Source organism: Eulemur rufifrons, chromosome 8 (genome assembly GCF_041146395.1).
Source record: "Eulemur rufifrons isolate Redbay chromosome 8, OSU_ERuf_1, whole genome shotgun sequence".
NCBI classification, from domain to species: Eukaryota; Metazoa; Chordata; class Mammalia; order Primates; family Lemuridae; genus Eulemur; species Eulemur rufifrons.
Window position 1 is genome coordinate 37,347,505 of NC_090990.1, and position 21,474 is coordinate 37,368,978.

General features: G+C 37.5%; 1 protein-coding gene across 1 annotated transcript in view; it reads right to left on the bottom strand.

Annotated features, from left to right (window-relative positions):
* Nucleotides 1-21,474, bottom strand: part of FAF1 (Fas associated factor 1) — a 440,606-nt gene that overhangs the window by 412,035 nt on the left and 7,097 nt on the right. The gene's annotated exons all lie outside the window — the stretch shown is intronic.

Here is a 21,474-nt window from a genome sequence, read left to right on the forward strand (position 1 = left end):
TCAGTCTTCTTAAACAGAATAATGGCCGGCCTAGAATTTTGTATCCTGCAAAACTAAGTTTCTTATATGAGGGAGAAATAACTACTTTTTCACACAAGCAAACACTGAGGGAATTTGTCGAGACCAGCCCTACCCTGCAGGAAGTACTCAGATCTGCATTATACATCAATCAGCACAATAGATGCCTACCAGTGTAAAATCGCCCAAAAGCTAAACCTCAGAGCCCATATAAAATAATGGCTCAAGAGGTAAAACAGGCCAGGCATGGTGGCTCACACCTGTAATCCTAGCACAATGGGAGGCCGAGGCGGGAGGATGGCTCAAGGTCAGGCGTTCGAGACCAGCCTGAGCAAGAGCGAGACCCCCGTCTCTACTAAAAAATAGAAAGAAATTATCTGGACAATGAAAAATATACAGAAAAAATTAGCCGGGCATGGTGGCACATGCCTGTAGTCCCAGATACTTGGGAGGCTGAGGCAGAAGGATTGCTTGAGCCCAGAAGTTTGAGGTTGCTGTGAGCTAGGCTGATGCCATGGCACTCTAGCCAGGGCAAAAGAGCGAGACTCTGTCTCAAAAAAAAAAAAAAAAAAAAAAGTGAACGGCTTGAATTCCTCACTCAAGAGACATAAGCTGGCTGAATGGATAAAAAAATACAACCCAAGTATCTGCTGTCTCCAGGAAACACATCTAACCCACAAGGACTCATTCAGACTCAAGGTGAAAGGATGGGCTGGGCACAGTGGCTCACACCTGTAATCCTGGCACTCTGGGGGCCGGGGCAGGTGGATTGTTTGAGCTCAGGAGTTCAAGACCAGTCTGAGCAAGAGTGAGACTCTGTCTCTACTAAAAATAGAAAGAAAATTAGCTGGACAAATAAAAAATATATAGAAAAAATTAGCCGGGCATGGTGGCACATGCCTGTAGTCCCAGCTACTTGGGAGGCTGAGGCAGTAAGATTGCTTGAGCCTAGGAGTTCAAGGTTGCTGTGAGCTAGGCTGACGCCATGGCACTCTAGCCCAGGCAACAGAGTGAGACTCTGTCTCAAAAAAAATAAATAAATAAAATTTTAAAAATAAAAATAAATAAATAAAAAGGTAGAAGGATGGGGGGAAACTGAATGCAAATGGAAATCATTAAGAAAGTAGATATAGCCATTTTTTATCAGGTAACACAGACTTCAAAGCAACAGGAGTAAAGAAAAACAAAGATGGTCATTATATAATGGCAAAGGGAGCAATTTATCAAGAAGACATAACAATCCTAAATATTTATACACCCAACACAGGTGCACCCAGATTCATAAAGCAAACCCTGCTAGATCTAGACAAAATGATAAACAGCAACACTGTAATTGCTGGGGACTTCAATACCCCCACTGACAAAACTAGACAGATCCTCCAAGCAGAAAATAAACAAAGAAACACTGGACTTACATGAAACTCTAGAGCAAATGGGCCTAACAGACATTTACAGAACACTCTACCCCAAAACTACTGAATATACATTCTTCTCAACAGCGCATGGAACATTGTGTAATGCTGATCACATCTTATGCCATAAAACATGTGTCAACAAATTCAAAAACATAGAAAGTATACTATGTATCTTCTCAGACCATAGTGGAATAAAATTTGAAATCAAGTCCAGCAGAAACACTCAATTCTACACACAGTCGTGGAAATTAAACAACCTACTGCTAAACGATTACTGGGTCAAGGAGGAAATTAAGGTGGAAATCAAAAGATTCCTTTAACTAAATGACAAAGGGGACACAAGTTACCAAAATCTGTGGGATTCAGCAATAGCAGTCCTAAAGGGAAAATTCATAGCCTTAAATGCCTATATCAAAAAGACAGAAAGATCACAAATCAACAATCTAATAAATTGTCTCAAGGAACTAGAAAAGGAAGAGCAAATCAAACCCAAACTCAGCAGAAAAGAAATAAGGTCAGAGTAGAACTAAATGAAATCAAAAACAAAAAATTATACAGAAAAGCTAGTTCTTTGAAAAGAAAAACAAAATTATTAGACCTCTCGATAGATTAACCAGAAATAGAAAAGGACCCAAATAAGCTCTATGAGAAATGAAAAAGGAGATATTAGAACTGATACCACAGAAATACAAAATACCATCTGTGAATACTATAAAAGTCTCTATGCATATAAACTCAAAAATGTTGAGGAAATGGACAAACTCCTGGAAACATACAACTTCTTCAACCAGGAAGAAACAGAACTCCTAAACAGACCAATTATGAGCAATGAAATTGAAGCAGCAATAAAAAATCTTCCAACAAAAAAAAGTCCCGGACCACATGGTTTCACAGCCGAATTTTATCAAAGAAGGTAGCCATACTGCAGAAATTATTGCATAACACCAAGAAGGCAGGAATCCTCCCCAACTCGATCTGCAAAGCCAGCATCTACCCTATCCATCCATGGTTTATATCTCGAAGCAAAAGACAAAGAAAAATAAAACCAGATAAATAAAAGGAAATCAAAAGGTGAAGAGAAATGAACCAAACCCCAGTTTTAATTTTTAATCAGACAAGTCCCAGATAACTCTCAATGAAACAAAGTTTCTGCCAGATATATCAGGTGGATAGCTGCAATATAATAAATTTATAATGATAAAAGCATCGGCTATTACCATAATTAGCAGAAAAAGACAAGAGAAGGAGCAAGAAAAAACAGTGGAAGATGATCGATTATGCTTGGGTAAAGAGCAAAACTTAAAATCCAAACCACTTTCTAAAAAAGTATTCCCATGAATGTATTCAAAAGATTCTGCTTCCAAGTAGGATAGAGTAGCTTGTAGAAGAGTAGCTTCCTCACTGAAAACAAATAGAAAAGCTGGAAGAAATGCTGTGATAATCTATATGAAGGCCAAGAAGAGATTCTTCACAGCAGTCAACAAGAATAGGATGGCTTAAGACTCTGAAATTGGAGGAACCCCAAAGAGGTAAGCTGACTTCTGCCAGGATCATTTTCAATTCTGGACAAGAACCAGAAAATATAGGCTTTGCATCATGGAACCAACAAATAAGAACATTTTCTTGGTAATTTGGGAGCCTCAAACATAATGTCAGTTTTCTGCCAAGTAACATACTAAACTCAAGGTATCCACAGGTCAGAACACCAAAAACCTCAGTAAAAAGCCGCTAAAAAAAGGAATATAGAGTTTTTCACAGTCTTACAAAATGAAAATTACATATCAATATCAAAGTTAAGACCTTAGACAACAAACCAGGATCTAAGGTGAAATAAAAAGGTAAGCCACAGACTGCAAGAAAATACTGACAATACATACATCATGAACCTCAAAATGATTAAGTTGAGAGAAAGAAGCCAGACTCAAAAGATTACATGCTATGACTTCATTTACATGAAGTCCAATGACAGGCAAAACTAGTCTATCCATGGTAACAAAAATCAGACCTATGATTTTCTATAGAGCATGAAGAATGATTGGATGAGACCTTAAGGAAACCTTTCTGGAGCAATGAAAATGTTCTATGTCTTTACTGGAGTAATGGAATACTATTCAGCAATTAAAAACTACATATACATACATATATGGATGAAACCCAAAAGCATTATGTTGAGGGGGGAAAGTGAGATGCAAAAGATTACATGCTATATGACTTCATTTATATGAAGTGCAATAACAGGCAAAACTAATCCACGGTGATAAACAACTCAACAGCAAATCAGGCAATCTGATTGGAAAGGGAACAAAGGATCTGAATAGACATTTCTCAAAAGATGACATACAACTGGCCGACAGGTATATGAAAAAATGCTCAATATCACTAATCATCAGGGAAATGCAAATCAAAACCACAATGACATATCACCTTACCCCAGTTAGAATGGCTATCAATTTAATTAAAAAGGGGGCCAGGAGTGGTGGCTCACGCCTGTAAACGTAGCACTCTGGGAAGCCAAGCAGGAGGATTGCTTGAGGCCAGGAATTTAAGAACAGCCTGAGCAAGAGTGAGACCCCAACTCTACAAAAAAACAGAAAAATTAGCCAGGTGTGGTGGCACAATCCTGTAGTTCCAGCTAATGGAGAGGCTGAGGCAGGAGGATCGCTTGAGCCCAGGAGTCTGACACTGCAGTGAGCTATGATAACACCATTGCATTATATCCCAGGTAAGAGAGACACTGTCTCAAAAAAAAAAAAAAAAAAGGGCAAAGGATCTGAATAGACATTTCTCAAGAAGAAACAGAAATGGCCAACAGTTAATATCATCTCACCCCAATTAGAATGGCTATTATCAAAAAGACAAAAAAACAACAAATGCTAGTGAGGATGTGGAGAAAAGGGAACTGTCATATGCTGTTAGTGGGAATGTAAACTAGTACAGCCATTATGTAAAACAGTATGGAGATTCCTCAAAAAACTAAAAACAGAACTACCATATGATCCAGCAATCCCACTACTGGGTATATATCTAAAGGAAGGAAATCAGTATGTTGAAGAGATATTTGCACCCCCATGTTTATTGCAGCACTATTCACAATAGCCAAGATACGGAGCTAACCTAAGTGTTCATCAACAGATGAAGGGATTAAAAAATATGGTATACATACACAACAGAATACTATTCAGCCCTAAAAAATAATAAAATCCTGTCATTCACGGCAACATGGATGAGCCTGAAAGACATTATATTAAGTAAAATAAGAAAGGCATAGAAAGATGAATACTGCATGTTCTCACTCATGTGGAGTTTAAAAAAAAATTTAGCTCATGGAATTAGAGAATAGAATTGTGGATATTAGAGGCTGGGAAGGGCAGGGAAGAGGAGAGGATGGGGAGAGGTTTGTTAATAGATTAAAAATGTAGCTAGACAGGAAGAATGAGTTCTGATGTTCTACAGCACTGTAGGGTAAATATGATTAACTATAATTTATTGTATATTTTCAAAAAGCTAGAAGAGAGGATTTTGAATGCTCACAACACAAATAAATGATAAATGTTTGACATGAAGATATGCTAATTACCCTGATTTAATCATTGCATGTTATAATACGCATATCAAAATATCACTCTGTATCCCATAAATATGTACATTACGTGTAAACTGAAAACACAAGGAGAAAAAAGAATTACCATATGATCCAGCAATTTCACTTCTGATATATACCCAAAAGAATTAAAAGCAGGGACTCAAACATATTTATACAACCATGTTCACAGCAGCACTGTTGTCGATCACCAAAAGGTAGAAACAACCCAAATATCAATCCACAAATGAACAAAATGTAGTATGTACATAGAATATTACTGAGCCTTACACAAGTAGAAAATTCTGACACATGCTATAACATGGATGTTCCTTACAAATACTATGTTAAAAAATAAGACAGACACAAAAGGACAAATATTGTATAACTGAACTTCTATAAGGTACCTGAAGTAGTCAAACTCATAGAAGCAGAAAGAGGAATAGGGAGTTAATGTTTAATCAATATGCAACTTCAGTTTGGGAAGATGAAAAAGTTCTGGAGATGGATGGTGGTGATGGTACATGACAATGTCAGCATACTTAATACCACTGAACTGTACACTTAAAATGGCTAAAAGGGTAAACTTTATGTTATATATATTTTACTGCAATAAAAATGGCCTACTGTATGGCTTCATGCAAAAAAATTTTTAAACCAGCAAAACTATTAATAATATATATTATCTTAATATATGTATAATACATACACATAAATAAAAATGTTAGAAGTCAAAGTACTGGGTTTGCCTTCACCCTGGAGTGTGAGGGATAAGTGACGAGGAGGAAGCATCTGGAGCTCTACTTATATTTTCTTTTTTGTTGGTTTCTTTTGGTTTTGGTTTTGGGTTTTGGCTTAAACAGAAATTTATGTTCTCACAATTCTGGAGGCTAGAAATCCAAGATCAAGGTATCAGCGGGTTGGGTTTCTTCTGAGGCCTCTCTCCTTGGCTTGTAGATGGCTATCTTTTCCGTGTGTCTTCATGTGATCTTACCTCTGGGTCTCTATGTGCCCTAATCTCTTATTTTTTTCCTACTCTTTTGTACATTGTTTTCTTAACCTGAGTGCCCATTTTATACAAATTCATCAAACTATACTCTTAGGATTTGTGTTCTTTGCTATTTGAATATTACACCTTCAAAGTCATGCATGGTGGCTCCCACCTGTAATCCTAGCACTTTGGGGAGCCAAGGTGGCAGGATTGCTTGAGTCCAGGACTTCAAGATCCTGTGTCTACAAAAAATTTTTAAAATTTTAAAAATTAGTTGAATGTGGTGGCACATGCCTGTACCAGCTACTCAGGAGGCTGAGGCAGAAGGATTGCTTAAGCCCAGAAGTTTGAGGTTGCAATGAGTTATGATGATGCCACTACACTCCAGCCTGGGCAGCAGAGCAAGACCCTGTCTCCAAAAAAAAAAAAAAAAGAATCTACACCTTTGTTTAAAAGATTTATTCTACATGTCAAAGCATTCCGAAAGCCCAGCTGCTTATAGCCTCAGTGGCATTAATTCTTTAGAATAAAAGTATTATGCTTTTAAAGAAAAAACTAGTCAGGTGTTCTCAATTCATAAAATGTGAGGGCTAGCAAAATAATGAAGACTTCTTTTAAAATCGAAACAAGAAAATGCTTAACATCATTATTAGGAAATACATTCAATAATATTCTCAAAGAATATCTAACAATATCTAATAGAGTTTTAGAATTCAAACAGTTCTTCCATGATTCATACAATTTACATGTAGGAAAGCAGGAGTAGCCTCAAAAAAATGACTAAAACTGATAAAACTGTATTATAATCTCCCGCAAAAGAGATAAATTTTGGTAAATTTTACACAGTTTATAATACATCTTTTGATAAAAAGTAGAGAGCAGATTCATTATAAGAGTTTCCATTCTCCTTTCTATCCACAAGAGGGAGCAAACATTTAACACATCTAAGGAATTTCATTACACATTAGTTTTCACACAAGACTTTCAGGGGACAATAACTGGAAAAAATAATAAAATTTATTGAGTGTCTACCATGTGCAAGGCATAGTGCTAAGGTTTGGAAATAGAGTGGGTAAAATATATAGCTCCTGCCCTTAGGTTTTACAATACTTCAGGCAAAAAAAGTGCATCTAGATATTCAAGAGATTCTTTACATGAACACAAACCAACCATATTTAGCTTTTTTATATTATTATAAACTATAATTTCTAAGTATTAAATCTGACCGGAAACTACAAATATGATATAATGACTAAACAAATTATCATCAATTTACAGCCTACAACTCCAAAAGGCAAATAACATGTACTAAGCAATTTACTATACAAAGAATTCACAGTAAGCTCTAAGATGTGAATATCTTCTCTTTTCTAAGTGGACTCCAATGATCTAAGTCACTAGTCTTTTTTAATTAGCTTAACCAAAATGTTAACAAAATAACATTTACCTACGAGAATCTGGGGCTATCTTGCTTTAGCAAGATGGACATCTTTGAAAGGTACTAATAAGTAATAAAATCATAGTGCCAACACTGAAAATTCTCAATAACAGGCTACTAATGATATTTTAATGCAGCTATTTTTATGATTTAAAGAAGAATGGGTTCTAAAAGAGCATGATGAACTAGGTAGGTACCTCAGCAGAGCCCTTCCAATTAGGTATGCTTATATAGAAGCAAAGCTTGGGGAACAGCACTATTCCGGAAGGTATATTCACAGGAAACAATGTGTAGAGAAAAAAAATCAAGTCTGAATCAAAGCACAACTGGCTTAAAATCTAAGCTTTGCCACTTAACTAGCCCTATGACTTTAGGGAAGTTACTAACCTCTCTGAGTCTCAGTATTTCTCACTCTTCCAACGGGAGTAACAATCATCTTGCAATGGTGTTGCAGGGATTAATAACAATGCAGGTAAAGTGCCCACCATAATACCTCAAAAATTAATTGCATTTTACAGATAAGAAAACTAAAGAAGGCCATATGACTTACTCAGGTTTAGAAAGCAGAGAAATACTTGGTCAGAACTTCTTTATTTCTGGTAATACTCCTTATATCGAAGTCTACTTGGTAGACTTAATCATACCAGCTTTGTTATGAGTATTGTCTACATGACATATATTTTTCCATTCTTTTATTTCCAACCTAACTGGGTCTTTTTATTTCAGATGCTTCTCTTTTAAACAGTATAGCTCAACCTTTCATTTTCATTCAACTGACAGTCTCTACATTTTGATTATGGTTTAACCTGTTTACATTTAATATAATAAGTATTGATATGGCTGAGTTTAAGTTTACCATATCTTGGTTTCTTTGTTTTGTTTTCAATCTATCCCAGTTGTTTTTCTTCAGTTTTCCTTCCTTATCTGCATTGAGCATATTTTTAGCATTCCATTTTATCTCCTCTATTGGCTTTCTAACTATACCTCTTCTATTTATTAGCGTTTATTCTACAAATTACAACATGCATCCAGAACTTATCAGTATACCTTGAGTTTATATTACCACATCCCATATAACATAAGAACCTTACATAAAAGTCTATTTACTTCTTTCCTTTTTGCTACTGTTGTTATATACTGTACTTATACATAATTTTTTTATACTTGCCCACATATTTACCATTTTCAGTGGTCTTCATTTCTTCCATAGATCCACATTTCCATTCTGGTATCTTTCTTCTACACCCTAAAGAACTCCCTTTCGAATTTCTTATAATACGTAGACCTGTTAGCAACAAATCATCTCTGATTCTATTTTCTAAAAATTTCTTCACTTTCACTTTTAAAGGGTAATTTTGCTGAATATAAAACTCTAGTTTAATAAATTTTTTTCTTTTAACAATTGAAAGGTATCATCCCACCATCCTCTGGATTCATGAGAAGTTAGCTATCATTCTTGTCAGTGTTTCCTTAATGGAACATTTCGCCCCCTCCCTGGATGTTTTTAAGATCTTCTCTTTACTTTGGTTTTCAGCATTTTAACTATGAGGTACCTTCATATGATTTTCTTTGTATTAAACCTACTTAGCATCCACTGAGCTTCTGTAATCTATAAATTTGTGTCTTATACCAACTAACTGCAAAGGTACTAAAAAATCTTGCCAATAAGATTCACATAACCAACAAGAAATCTCTTGGGAATTTTTTAATAGGAGAAATGCTAAGAGACTTTCAAAACATGAAAAAATAGGAAAATTAAGACAATTACAAACCTTGTACTTTGCCATCAATTCATGCCAAAATTTTAGAACAAATTTAGACAGATGTTGGACAATAAATCCTTTCTAGAAAGGGAAGTATGATTAGAAGGCATCATGAATTCATTATAAATAAACCATGCTAAAATATTTTTGACAAATGATTAGCATGTCAGGAATATAACGTTTTCTAAATCTGGCTTTCAGCAAAGAAATGGACAAAATTTCTGATTTATTCTGAAAGATAACATACAGAAATAAATCTGAATGCTAGTCATATGGTATATGTGCAACATGAATGCCTTCGTCTAATTTCAATCTAATTTGCTTCAGTTCAATAAGCACTGATAGCCTGACATTTGCCAGGCAATGTGCTAGGTACTAGCAATAGAGAGATGAATATTACACAGTCGCAAATCGCAGAGTACTCGGAGTTTTAATACACTAATGTTCATTTACATATGCAAATGACACAAAGCAAAAATAGCTACATTCTGATGACAAAATCAGGATTCAAAAAAAAAACCTTTTCTTTCTTCATTTCAACAAGCTCAAAAATAACTAGTTCAGTTCAATTTAATACTCAGTGAGAATACATTATGTGAGAAAGCATGCTAGGCAGCAGAAATACCAAAATGAATAAGATTGAGTTCCTGGATGTAAAGAACTCACAAATTAGTAAGATAAATATTTACAAAGTAATGTGATACATACAATGACAGATGTACATATAAGAATGAGAAATACAGAAAAGGGAGTAGCTGTCAGGGAAGACTTCACAGGAGACAATGCCTATGCAGAAATCTACAAAGACTGAGAGGCAGGCAATGGGAGAACTGACAAAATCAAAGAACCATGAAATGACATTAGTTCAGGAAAATCACAAGCATCAAAGTATTACTATAGCACAAGGTATAGGCTATGTAAGTCCAAATCACAAAGAGCTTTGTTAGCCTGCCAATGAACTTGGCCTTTATCTTATACAAGCAATGGAATACAATGTTCAAAAGAGAGGATAAGAATGAGGCTGCTGCTTTGGGAGTCAACAGTATATATATTACAGATAGTTAATATCAAGAAAAGGATGATTATCTAGAAACCATATGAGATGGGATGGGATAGAAAAGAAAAGGGGACAGAACAAACCCTCAAAGTACATTAACACTTAAGAAAAACATAATGGGAAGGAGAGAGAAATACAGAATCATCTAGAATAGAATATAGGATCAATGAAGGGTATTTTTAAACAGGCAGAAGCTTGGCAAGTTTTTAAATTGGAAATAGCTTGAGAAGCGGGAGTCATTGAAGGAGAGATGCAGAAGCCAAAGGAAATGTAGGGAAAAAACTAATGGAGCAAATTCCTAGAGAGAGAATTTAAGAGCAAGTAGAAAGATGCAAGTTAAATACGAAGTTCTTCATTATGCTGGAGAAATTCAGATGATTAAATTTAAGATGAGGGGAGGTGTGCCTTAATTACTTATGTGAGATCCTTAAGTTATCACCCACTAAGTATGTGTCAAAATTGTAAGGTAACTGCATCAATAGCAACACAATGTGAAAACTAGGGGAGAGGCCATTCTACTCTACTCCAAATCTCTTTTGGAATATTGTATTCACTTCTGAGCACCTCCTTTGAAGTGCACCATTAACAAATACGCACACCCAGAGGAAAGCAACTAAGTGATAAAAGTGGTGGAAAATTTTGGCTCAGATAATGAGTTAATGGCAACACAGATGCTTTCTTGGGGAAAAGGGACTCAATATAGGTCAAGATTAAATCACTACGTTACAAAGAGGCAAACCTTTATTAGCTTTATTAGCTGCCCTACAAAGTAGTGATCTCCCAATTACCAAAAATGTTCAAGCAAAAGTTGGATGTGAGGAAAGATACAGAAGGGATTTCAGCCTCAGAACTTTGTACCACAAGATTTGCATGGTTTTACAGTTATCTGACAGTTAATCGTACCTGCCCTATAGACATTTATAATGGTATTGGTTTAAAGTGATATATGAGTTTATCTATCTTAACCACTGGAACCAAATTCTATATTCCTCTACTGTTATTCTGTACTGTAATTATTTATTATGAAGATTTTAAGAACATTGACTCAATCTTAATTTTCTTATCTCTTCTTCCCCTTTCTAATCCTAGTCACCAGTACCTAGTATAATGCCTGTCATATAGCAGACACTCAACGGATTATTGTCCAGTGAGTGAAAATATGAATGATGACAGTGTCAGGTAATATATATTTCTCTGTATTTCTCATTTCCCACATCACAACTCATGTGAGGCCATTCAAATATCAGTTGAACAAATAAATATCTGGTATACCCTCAGTATGTAATGATTTAAAGCAATAAGAAATAAATACACTGTTCTTTTACTAAGCACTATCACTTATGCCACAAAAACTCCACAACGTACCCATCTCTCTTATCTCACCACAATACTAAGCATGAGTATTTCTGAGTAAATGCCTTGTTGGGCAAGCTCAGAACATCCTACTGGGATTACTGTATCAATGGTGGAGAGCAAGAGCCACGGCTCTACAGTTTCATACTTTCCCTAAGAGTATCAAATAGTAACTGTAAGACATATATTCCCTGGCCAGCAGGGAGCTCTTTCAGCTATCTTCATGAACTTCTCTTAAAAACTCAGTAGGGGCCGGGCGCGGTGGCTCACGCCTGTAATCCTAGCACTCTGGGAGGCCGAGGTGGGCGGATCGTTTGTGCTCAGGAGTTCGAGACCAGCCTGAGCAAGAGCGAGACCCCACCTCTACTAAAAATAGAAAGAAATTATATGGACAGCTAAAAATATATATAGAAAAAATTAGCCGGGCATGGTGGCGCATGCCTGTAGTCCCAGCTACTCGGGAGGCTGAGACAGGAGGATCGCTTGAGCTCAGGAGTTTGAGGTTGCTGTGAGCTAAGCTGACGCCACGGCACTCACTCTAGCCTGGGCAACAGAGTGAGACTCTGTCTCAAAAAAAAAAAAAAAAAAAAAACTCAGTAGGAACACATATGGAACTGAGTCTTAGTGCCAGCTATATATGTCACCAGTGCCCTTTCATCAAAGGATGACTGTATCCATATTAACTCAGGGTACCTTCAGGATCCAATCCCTGGAAATGCCAAGGCTCTGCAATGAACACATATGAACACACACAATCTGCACAGATTTAAAAAGAAATAAAAATCCTTCTAATAGACATGCCAGAAAGGAAGTGGTTGTTTCTTGGCATATTAATATTTTTATCTTGGCAAATTAAATTACTACTGGATTATGGGTAGGATTTATTACCTAATAAAATCTTTAATCTTAATTTTAAAAGTACTTCCTTTTGGCATAATCCACATTTTAACTTTATATACTCTTCACACATGTGTAAGTAGGTAGACTAGTAACTTATGCAGTATTTCTCCATTCTTAAGACAAATAAGCTACATTTAAACATTATTATCATCTGCTATTCTATTAGGACAATGAAGGAAGAATAAAAAATAAAAAGCCATTGCAAAAACATATTGTATCGATACACACAGAAAATGATACAACATCTAATCGGCCTTCTCTTCTTGCTTAATACATCTTTTGTACATTTTTAGGCTTCTGATTTTGTCAAAATATTGGTTATAAAAAGAAAAATGCTGTTAGCACCTCTTTGCCAAAACACTTGTCTTCAGTTATTCATATTTAGTACATGAAGTTAATTTCTTACAACTTTCCAACCTTTATCTTGTTTAGAAAAATTGATTACTTTTAGGAAAATTTTATTCCTAGACTACAGTTAAGGCTTTTTACAAATAAAATTTAACTAACAAACTACTTTAAATTTTCCAGTGACAGCAAATATAGACAAAAATTTACCAACTACTTTGGTAAAATGCTATGATTACAAAGCAATGGTAATCACAGTAATAATACTATGACTACTATGCCATTACTTCCTTGTAATAGTATAATCACCATTCCTGTAATCCAGTCATCTATTAGAACATGAAGATATTATACTAATGCTTACAATCTCCCCAAAGTCATTTTTATTTTGGCAGAACATCTTTTTTACCCCTTATGATGGAAAATTTCAAGTATATACAAGAGTAGAGATAATAATAAAATGAACAGAATACATTCCTTCAACAATTACCAAGTCATAGCCAATCTTGTTTCACTCTCTGCCAACCATATCCCCAAGCCTCTCACAGATCACTGTGATGTTAATTCCAGATATCGTATCATTTCATCCATTAATATTTCAGTGTTTATCTCTAAAAGATAAGGACTCTTCAAACATAACCCAATATATACATTATCACACTATAAAAAAATCATAATTATTTAATATCATCAAATATCCATCCATCCAGTCAGTGCTGGCAGAATATTTCTTCTTCTTTTTTTTTTTAGAGACAGAGTCTTACTCTGTCGCCTGGGTTAGAGTACAGTGGAGTCATCGTAGCTCACTGCAACCTCAAACTCCTGGGCTCAAGCGATCCTCCTGCCTCAGCCTCCTGAGTAGCTGAGATTACAGGCATGCACCATCATACCTGGCCTTTTTTTAATTTTTTGTAGAGATGGGGGTCTCACTATACTGCCAAGGCTGGTCTCAAACTCCTGGTCTCAAGCAATCCTCCCACCTTGGCCTCCCAAAGTGCTGGGTTTACAGGCCTGAGCCACAGTGCCCACCTGGCAGACTATTTCTTTTTTTTTTTTTTTTTTTTTTTTGAGACAGAGTCTCACTCTGTTGCCCAGGCTAGAGTGAGTGCCGTGGCGTCAGCCTAGCTCACAGCAACCTCAAACTCCTGAGCTCAAGCGATCCTCCTGTCTCAGCCTCCCGAGTAGCTGGGACTACAGGCATGCGCCACCATGCCCGGCTAATTTTTTCTATATATATTTTTAGCTGTCCATATAATTTCTTTCTATTTTTAGTAGAGGTGGAGTCTCGCTCTTGCTCAGGCTGGTCTTGAACTCCTGAGCTCAAACGATCCGCCCACCTCGGCCTCCCAGAGTGCTAGGATTACAGGCGTGAGCCACCGCGCCTGGCCCTGGCAGACTATTTCTTACTGCATTACTCCAAAGTAATCAGTAAGCATTATTTCCTCTTTTAAAATACAATGTAGTTTAAAACAAAGTTCATGGGTATCAACTTGAGGCCAGTTGGCTTTAGCCGAAATCAATCCTATTACTTTTATTACTTTTGCCAAAACACTATTACTTTTGCTTCAAGTTCCACTATCAGGACATTGGGAATATATCCAAAACTGACAGTACTCCCAAAAAAATAAGACAAACTGGTTAGCATTAATATAGATTTATACTAACAATAATTTATAGACACTGATAAATGCAAAGTAAAAAATACCAGTGGCAAAATAATCTCTTAAGTACTAAGTAATCTCCATAGCCACCAGAAAAACTATACTGTCCTTTCTTTTTGTGTTCCACAAAGCTACAATAGGAGGAAGGAATCAAAAAATACCTGGGTGCAGTTTTGATTTGATTTTAAAAGGCAACATGGTAAAGTGCAGTACTTATTAAATGTTGCCACTACTACAGTCCTAATAATAGGAAGGAAGCATGGTCTTCCACTGGAAGAGAGTGGAGATGACCCAAAGAGAAGAAAGCCGCATCCTTACAATGTCTTTGAAATCTCATTTTCTATTTAAAATTCATGTATATTTTATATATACTTCATAATTATTTTTAATAAACTGCATGTTAAAAATAAAATAAATAAACCCATATTTCTTTTTATATTATTAGTCTAGTAAACCGGTGCTACAGGAAGACAAGCACATTTATTCTGCAGATTTGAGTATTGCCTAGCATACCCATTTGAGAAATGTGAATAGATCAAATCATAGACTTTACTTTGTAGTTGAACAAATCTGAGTTACAATCTCAGCCTCGTGACTCACTACCTGTCATTAGATTATTACTTAACCTCTTTATATCCGTCCATATTCTCATCTTTAAATGAAAATAACAATAGTTATCATAGATTTAGATGGGATATACCAATTAGATAGGCTAACGCAGATAAAACCCAGCAGAAAGAAGTTCAGTAAATGATAGTAGTAGTTATTATAATTACCCTCTCCAAAATCAATCTGTAAAAATGAGGGATTATCTACCTTGCAGTGTGGTAAGAACTGCAAAGGAGCTAAGATTTCACCCTACTTACTTGCAAGCTAACAATTTAGTCTGTTACAATTTCATGGATGTTGGAAGAAGACACAAGACTCCTTGGTGAAGGACAAAGTACTTTCTTACTCACAGCAATAGTAGTAACCAGAGTATCAGCATTTTTAAGATCAGTTCCCATTTCTCACAGGGTGACACAGAGTGGGCCAGGTGACATCTGCACACACAGTAGATTGCATTACGGGAGAGGAATCCTGAGCTTAGTTAGGGAGTATGAATCTTTTAAAATGGATAGTAAGCATGTCTGCCCTTTACTTTGGAAGGAAAAAGTGTCTTTATCTTCAGAGTGCAAGCAACCTGCCCTTTGGTCTGGAAGAAGACACTGTCTAGGCTGGTCACAACACAATATCCTTCAAAAGATAGTCTAGAACAATCAGTGCATCTGCTCATAAGATATGCAGAAATGTAAGACACACATAGAGAATTGTTTCCCAACAACATCCACTCCTCATTTCTAACCATCTTGGCTGCTGACGCATTTTCTCATGACTATGCCACTCCATCAGCCACTCTGATTAATCCAACTGACCGAGGCTTGGACTAAATCCAATCAATTTGTCTCATACATCTTTTAATTAAGGCTACTATCAATGAGACTCCAAGCAACAGGATGAGGTCAATCTTCAGAAATGATTTCAACCACGTTCCTCAAGGTTGCACATCCAAATGAGATAAAGAAATCCCATAAGCCATCAGGGGCTATCTTAGAAAGCCAGGTGGCTTTCTCCTCACCTTTGTGTATTGACCTTTCCACTTCGCCTAAGGCTTTAATCCGAGAATAACAGGATATATCAGCAATTGTACAGACTCCACCTTGGCCCACATAAACACAAAAAAGTCCAGGGCAATTTTATCAACCATAACAACTCTGGTCAGTGAATTGAAGCTGAACTTAATGCCTTCCAAGGCCAAAGTGGTATCATTGACTATTTCAGCTAAAAAGTCAGGAACAAATTGTGAACCTCCTAGTCTAAGTGAGTGACTTCCCTCAGAGTTAACTGTTCGCTGTTATTTATTGTGTATAAATAACAAACCAGTTATCACTCCAGGAAGCTTCCCCAAGTAACCAAGGATAGCCTCATGTTAGAGAGACTGCCAAAGACATCTAAACTCTAGAAGATTTATTGGTATTTCCTTAAACATTCAAAGATGCAAGAGTCAGGTCGGGCGCGGTGGCTCACGCCTGTAATCCTAGCACTCTGGGAGGCTGAGGTGGGCAGATCGTTTGAGCTCAGGAGTTCAAGACCAGCCTGAGCAAGACCGAGACCCCATCTCTACTAAAAATAGAAAGAAATTATATGGACAGCTAAAAATATATATAGAAAAAATTAGCCGGGCATGGTGGCACATGCCTGTAGTCCCAGCTACTCGGGAGGCTGAGACAGGAGGATCCCTTGAGCTCAGGAGTTTGAGGTTGCTGTGAGCTAGGCTGATGCCACAGCACTCACTCTAGCCTGGGCAACAGAGACTCTGTCTCAAAAAAAAAAAAAAAAGATGCAAGAGTCCATGTTTTTAGGACGGAAGTAAGTTATTGCCTGGCTTACACATAAGAAGTAATATCCCAAGGAAACAGATGGTACACCTGGAAAGAAAGAGTTGTTTAGAATCACTGGGTCTTTCCAAGTGGGACCTACATCAGTCTAGGAGGTGCCTTTCAACCTGTGTCCCAACACAGGGTTCCCAGTTCAGTTCAAATAATTGAATCTAATCCTTGTTTTTGAAAGGACTAAACGAGGGCAGTCAGTCCAAGCTGTCCCATTTCTTCAGGCCAAAAGCCAGGTGGCCATCATCTCCCTCCACAGAATCTCTGAGTGAAGGCTATGGGTTGGGAATGAGGAAGACATCAGGAGTTGTTGACAAGTGTTTTACAAGGAAGGTACAGGAGCTGAAGCCAACCCCTGCTGTTTCCAAAAGACTTCCCAGTAAGGTTAAGGGGAGTGACAAATTAAGATCAGAGCCATCTAATGGGGAATGGCAGATCCAGCAGTCAGCTAAATTTAATGTGCTTGCAACAGTTTGGAAGAGCTGCATCAGGGCATTTTCCTTCATGAGGAAGGCTTCAAGGGTGGTTCTGAAAGACAAAGAACATTAATGTCTTTCCCTTTCCCAAACCTTCAGGGTCTAAGGTGTCCCCACCAGGTGTAGGGATTGTTGCTCTTAGTCCACAGTCACAAAATCAGTATGTCCCATTCCAGCAGCTATAAACTCACCTTCTTTCCAATCATTTTTTACTCACAACATTCAGAACTTTCATCTGGAAATGCCAGGTGCAAGAGAGTCAAGGGAATTTTTATAAAACCTATAGAAACCCATTATGGCCCTTACCTGACCACATCATCTACTATAGGGAAACTAAGCAAGCAGCATACTCAACCAAATGGTCATTATTCTGATTATCTAGAACCATATTAATCCAACAAGAGAATCCAGGTAACTGAACAAGAATTAAGTTTTCCCTAAGCCACCTTTTGGCCTCGCTGCCACATAGAAGGTGTACACCAACCAGGCCGGCCACGGGTTGCTGCTAGGGGGCAAAAAAGAAACATCGTGCCCAGAAATGGTCAGGATAGAACCCTGAATTTTCAAAATAGGGCTATATACCTCCCACCCCTTCCATCCTAATCATTACTCAGGAATTGATCAAGATGAGATGATCCCTTTCTGAGGACAGCTACATTCAGTGACAAAACTGACTTATTAAGGTGTGGACTAGGAGCAGATGAAGGATGTAGCATCAGAAATCTCTGAGACAATTTTTGAAGAGGCTGTTCCAACATTCAACATTTATCCATATATCAGATGCCTGTAGATGGCAGAAAGCATAAAAGGTCCATCAAATACACTGACTTGTTGAGTGGTTTTGTGATAAAAGGGGCACCACTGTCAGACTGCAAATGGTCCAGAAAGCCAAAAGCATAGTATGGATAAGTTTCTAGGGCCATAATGGTGTGGCCAGAGCCATTTAATTGGACTGGAACAGCAATATCAATACCAGAAAAGTGTCAACAGCGGTGAGGGACCACTGATAGCTCTGAGAGGAAAGTCACAGGTCCAATATATTCAATCTGCCAAGAGCAGGCAGGGGCCACACCCCATGCAACTGGCTTTTCTCATCATGTGACAAATGAGTAAACTTTTGGCAGGAGTCAAAGTCTGGCATGTAATGGTACTCTCTGTCAGAGTCCTTTACTTCATGCCCAGTTTATGATGACTGATGTGCAGTCACATCTCATACAATGATGAATACAGGCAACAATGGTGGCTCTGGGCAGTGCAGGCTCAATCAGAAGCTTGGTTCCAGTGGGTTTCATCAAAATACAGGCCCTTACTGTGGGTATCTACATTAGTGATACAGACGGTTTGAGCAGCAGTTATAATTTGTCTTTATAGTTCACAGCTTTCAAGAGCTCTGTCTTTAATATGCCGGTCTATAGTTTTCCAAGTGGTAGTCCAAGCAGCTAGGCCAATGGCAACAGGCGAAGATCAGTAAAAATATAACAAGTTTCATCAAGAAGAGTATTGAGCAGAGATATAAGAACCACCTTGAATTCTGCCCAAAGAACAGAGCAATCACATCCATTATCACTCTGCATAGCTGGTACAGAGGCTGAACAGCCCCAGAAACTAGACAGACACAATCAGCTTTCAGCTTGGCTAAAACCATCAGCAAATCACATTCAAGTTTAGGGTGAAACCTCTATGAACTGAGGACTTCGTTGAGCCAGTGGCTTGCTTCAGACAGTGAACTAGGGAATAAAGTATCCTCCAATGGAGGAGCTGAGCCATAAGACATTATGCACCCCATTTCTCAGTCAAAGCAAAGTTCTCACAACTTTGTTTTCTGCCCACAGAAGCTGCAAATTTGCCTCCTTTCACACTCAGTGTAGATGCACACAAATCTCCAGCTGTTGTCTGAAAGAGAACAGAACCTTTCACCCAGTCAAGAGGCATCTTAGTACTAGTTTTATACTGGGGAGAACCTTAGGCTGACCCTCCAGATTTGTGAAACCTCAACCACCCACCCAAAGGAGAGTTAGCAACAAACAGGAATGTTCAGGCAGCTGTCTTTGAACCTACTTCCTGGAACTCAGTCTGTAACCACCTCCCCAATATCTCCTCATTAACAGGCAATAAAGTAGAGAACCACCTAATTCAGTCAACATGTTTCTACCAATTCCCATGGACTTCCCTCAAATTCTGTTAACCAGCCTGTGAGGCCCTCATCTTTCTTCTTCCAAAAAGTCATATGTCTGCCAATATTCCATCTGTGTTGCTCAAACTGTTAAGAGCTGTAAAGGATCTGATATTTACACTACTTGCAAGCTAACAACTTACCTAGCCTGTCAATTTCATGGATGCTGGCAAAAGACATTGCCTCCTAGGTCAGAGACAATGAACTTTATGATTCACAGCCATATCAGTAAAGTATCAGCATTTTCTTATACTGGTTTTCTCATTTCCCACAGGACAACACAAAGTAGACCAAGTGACACTTGCACATGCAGTGGACTGCATTACAGAAGAGGAACTCAGAGCCTAGAGAACCAAATCTTTTACAGAGGAAAGTAAGGTATGCCTACCTCCCTTCATCCCAGAGGGAGACATTATCTCTACCTTCCAAACCTGTTCACTATACAAACATCCTTAAAAAGGCAGTCAGAAAAAAATAAAATCAATGCTTCTGCTTACAAGATATACCGAAACCAAGGAGAACTGCATCACTATGGGCCAATACAGGATCACTGTGAAAGTTAGATCTTAAGAGCCTTGTATAGCATCTAGTACATACAGAGCAATTAAAAGCTAGAAGTTAATGTTCTTACTCCTTCTCTATTAAAATAAGAATGCTCAGTTGTCTCCAACTCACTTTAACTAGATGCCAAAGGATACATCTAAAATTGACTTTAAAAAACAAGTTCAACCACTATTTTCCCTTGGGTAAAAACAGAGTAGCAAGCTGAGAGAGCATAAAAGAAAAAGCTTTCACTAACTCTCTTTTATTATATAGCTCAATCATAAAAGAATACAAGGAACCACGTGAATTGCAAAGAAAAAAATTGGTGACTCAAACCTAACTCAAAAGCCACCAAGGTGCACATAACCTGAAAACTCTTCCTTCTTCCTTTACCACAACTTGACATCTCATTCTTCCTATCTCAATTATTCCTCTATAACCACAAATAAGTATAAAGGCAGGTGCAATTATTCTCTGTTAATTCTGGCCAACTGCTTTTTGAAATTATCTGTCAAACTCACCTTGATATCAATGACTAGTGATTTAATATCCAGGCAGTTGTTGTCCCAAAGAGCTGACAGTAGAGGAAAGAAACATGTCAAATGATCATTGACAATCTAACATAAGACTCAAAAGAAGAGAAACATGCATAAGATACATAAGAAGAAATTATTAACCCTAATTGGGCACAGTTATGAATGTTATAAGCAAAATGTACGCAGTGGGTTTCAAAAGACAAATATTAATAGAAATTTTCCAAAGGGTCACAAAAAGTAAAGGTCCAAAGACATGGAGTCATGAAACAGCCTAAGCATCAAGTATTTACTAAAATATTCCACTTTGCTAAGTCATAGAAATGGAACAGTACTTAAGCTCACAAAATCAAAGAATAACAGGAATGGATGGAACTTCAAAAGTCATCTAGCTCAGTAGTTCTCTATTGTAGTCCTTGGATCAGCAGCATAACCTAGGAACCTGGTAAAAATGCAAATGTGCAGACCCTACCCCAGATCTGCTAAATCAGAAACCCCAAGATGGGGGTCCAGCAACCTGTGGTTTAACAAGCCCTGCAAGTTACTCTGATACAAGCTAAAGTGTGAGAACTATTGATTTAGACAGGGTTTTTAAAACTATCGACATATCGGGCCAGATAATTCTTCATTTTGAGATGTCCTGTGCATTATAGAATGTTTAGCAATATCCCTCACCTCTATGCACTAAATGCCAGTAGCTCCCCGGAGTTGTGACAGCCAAAAATGTTTCCAGACATTGCTTAATATCCCCTGGGGGATAGAAATCACTCTCAGTGAAAAACCACTGATCTAGATCAGA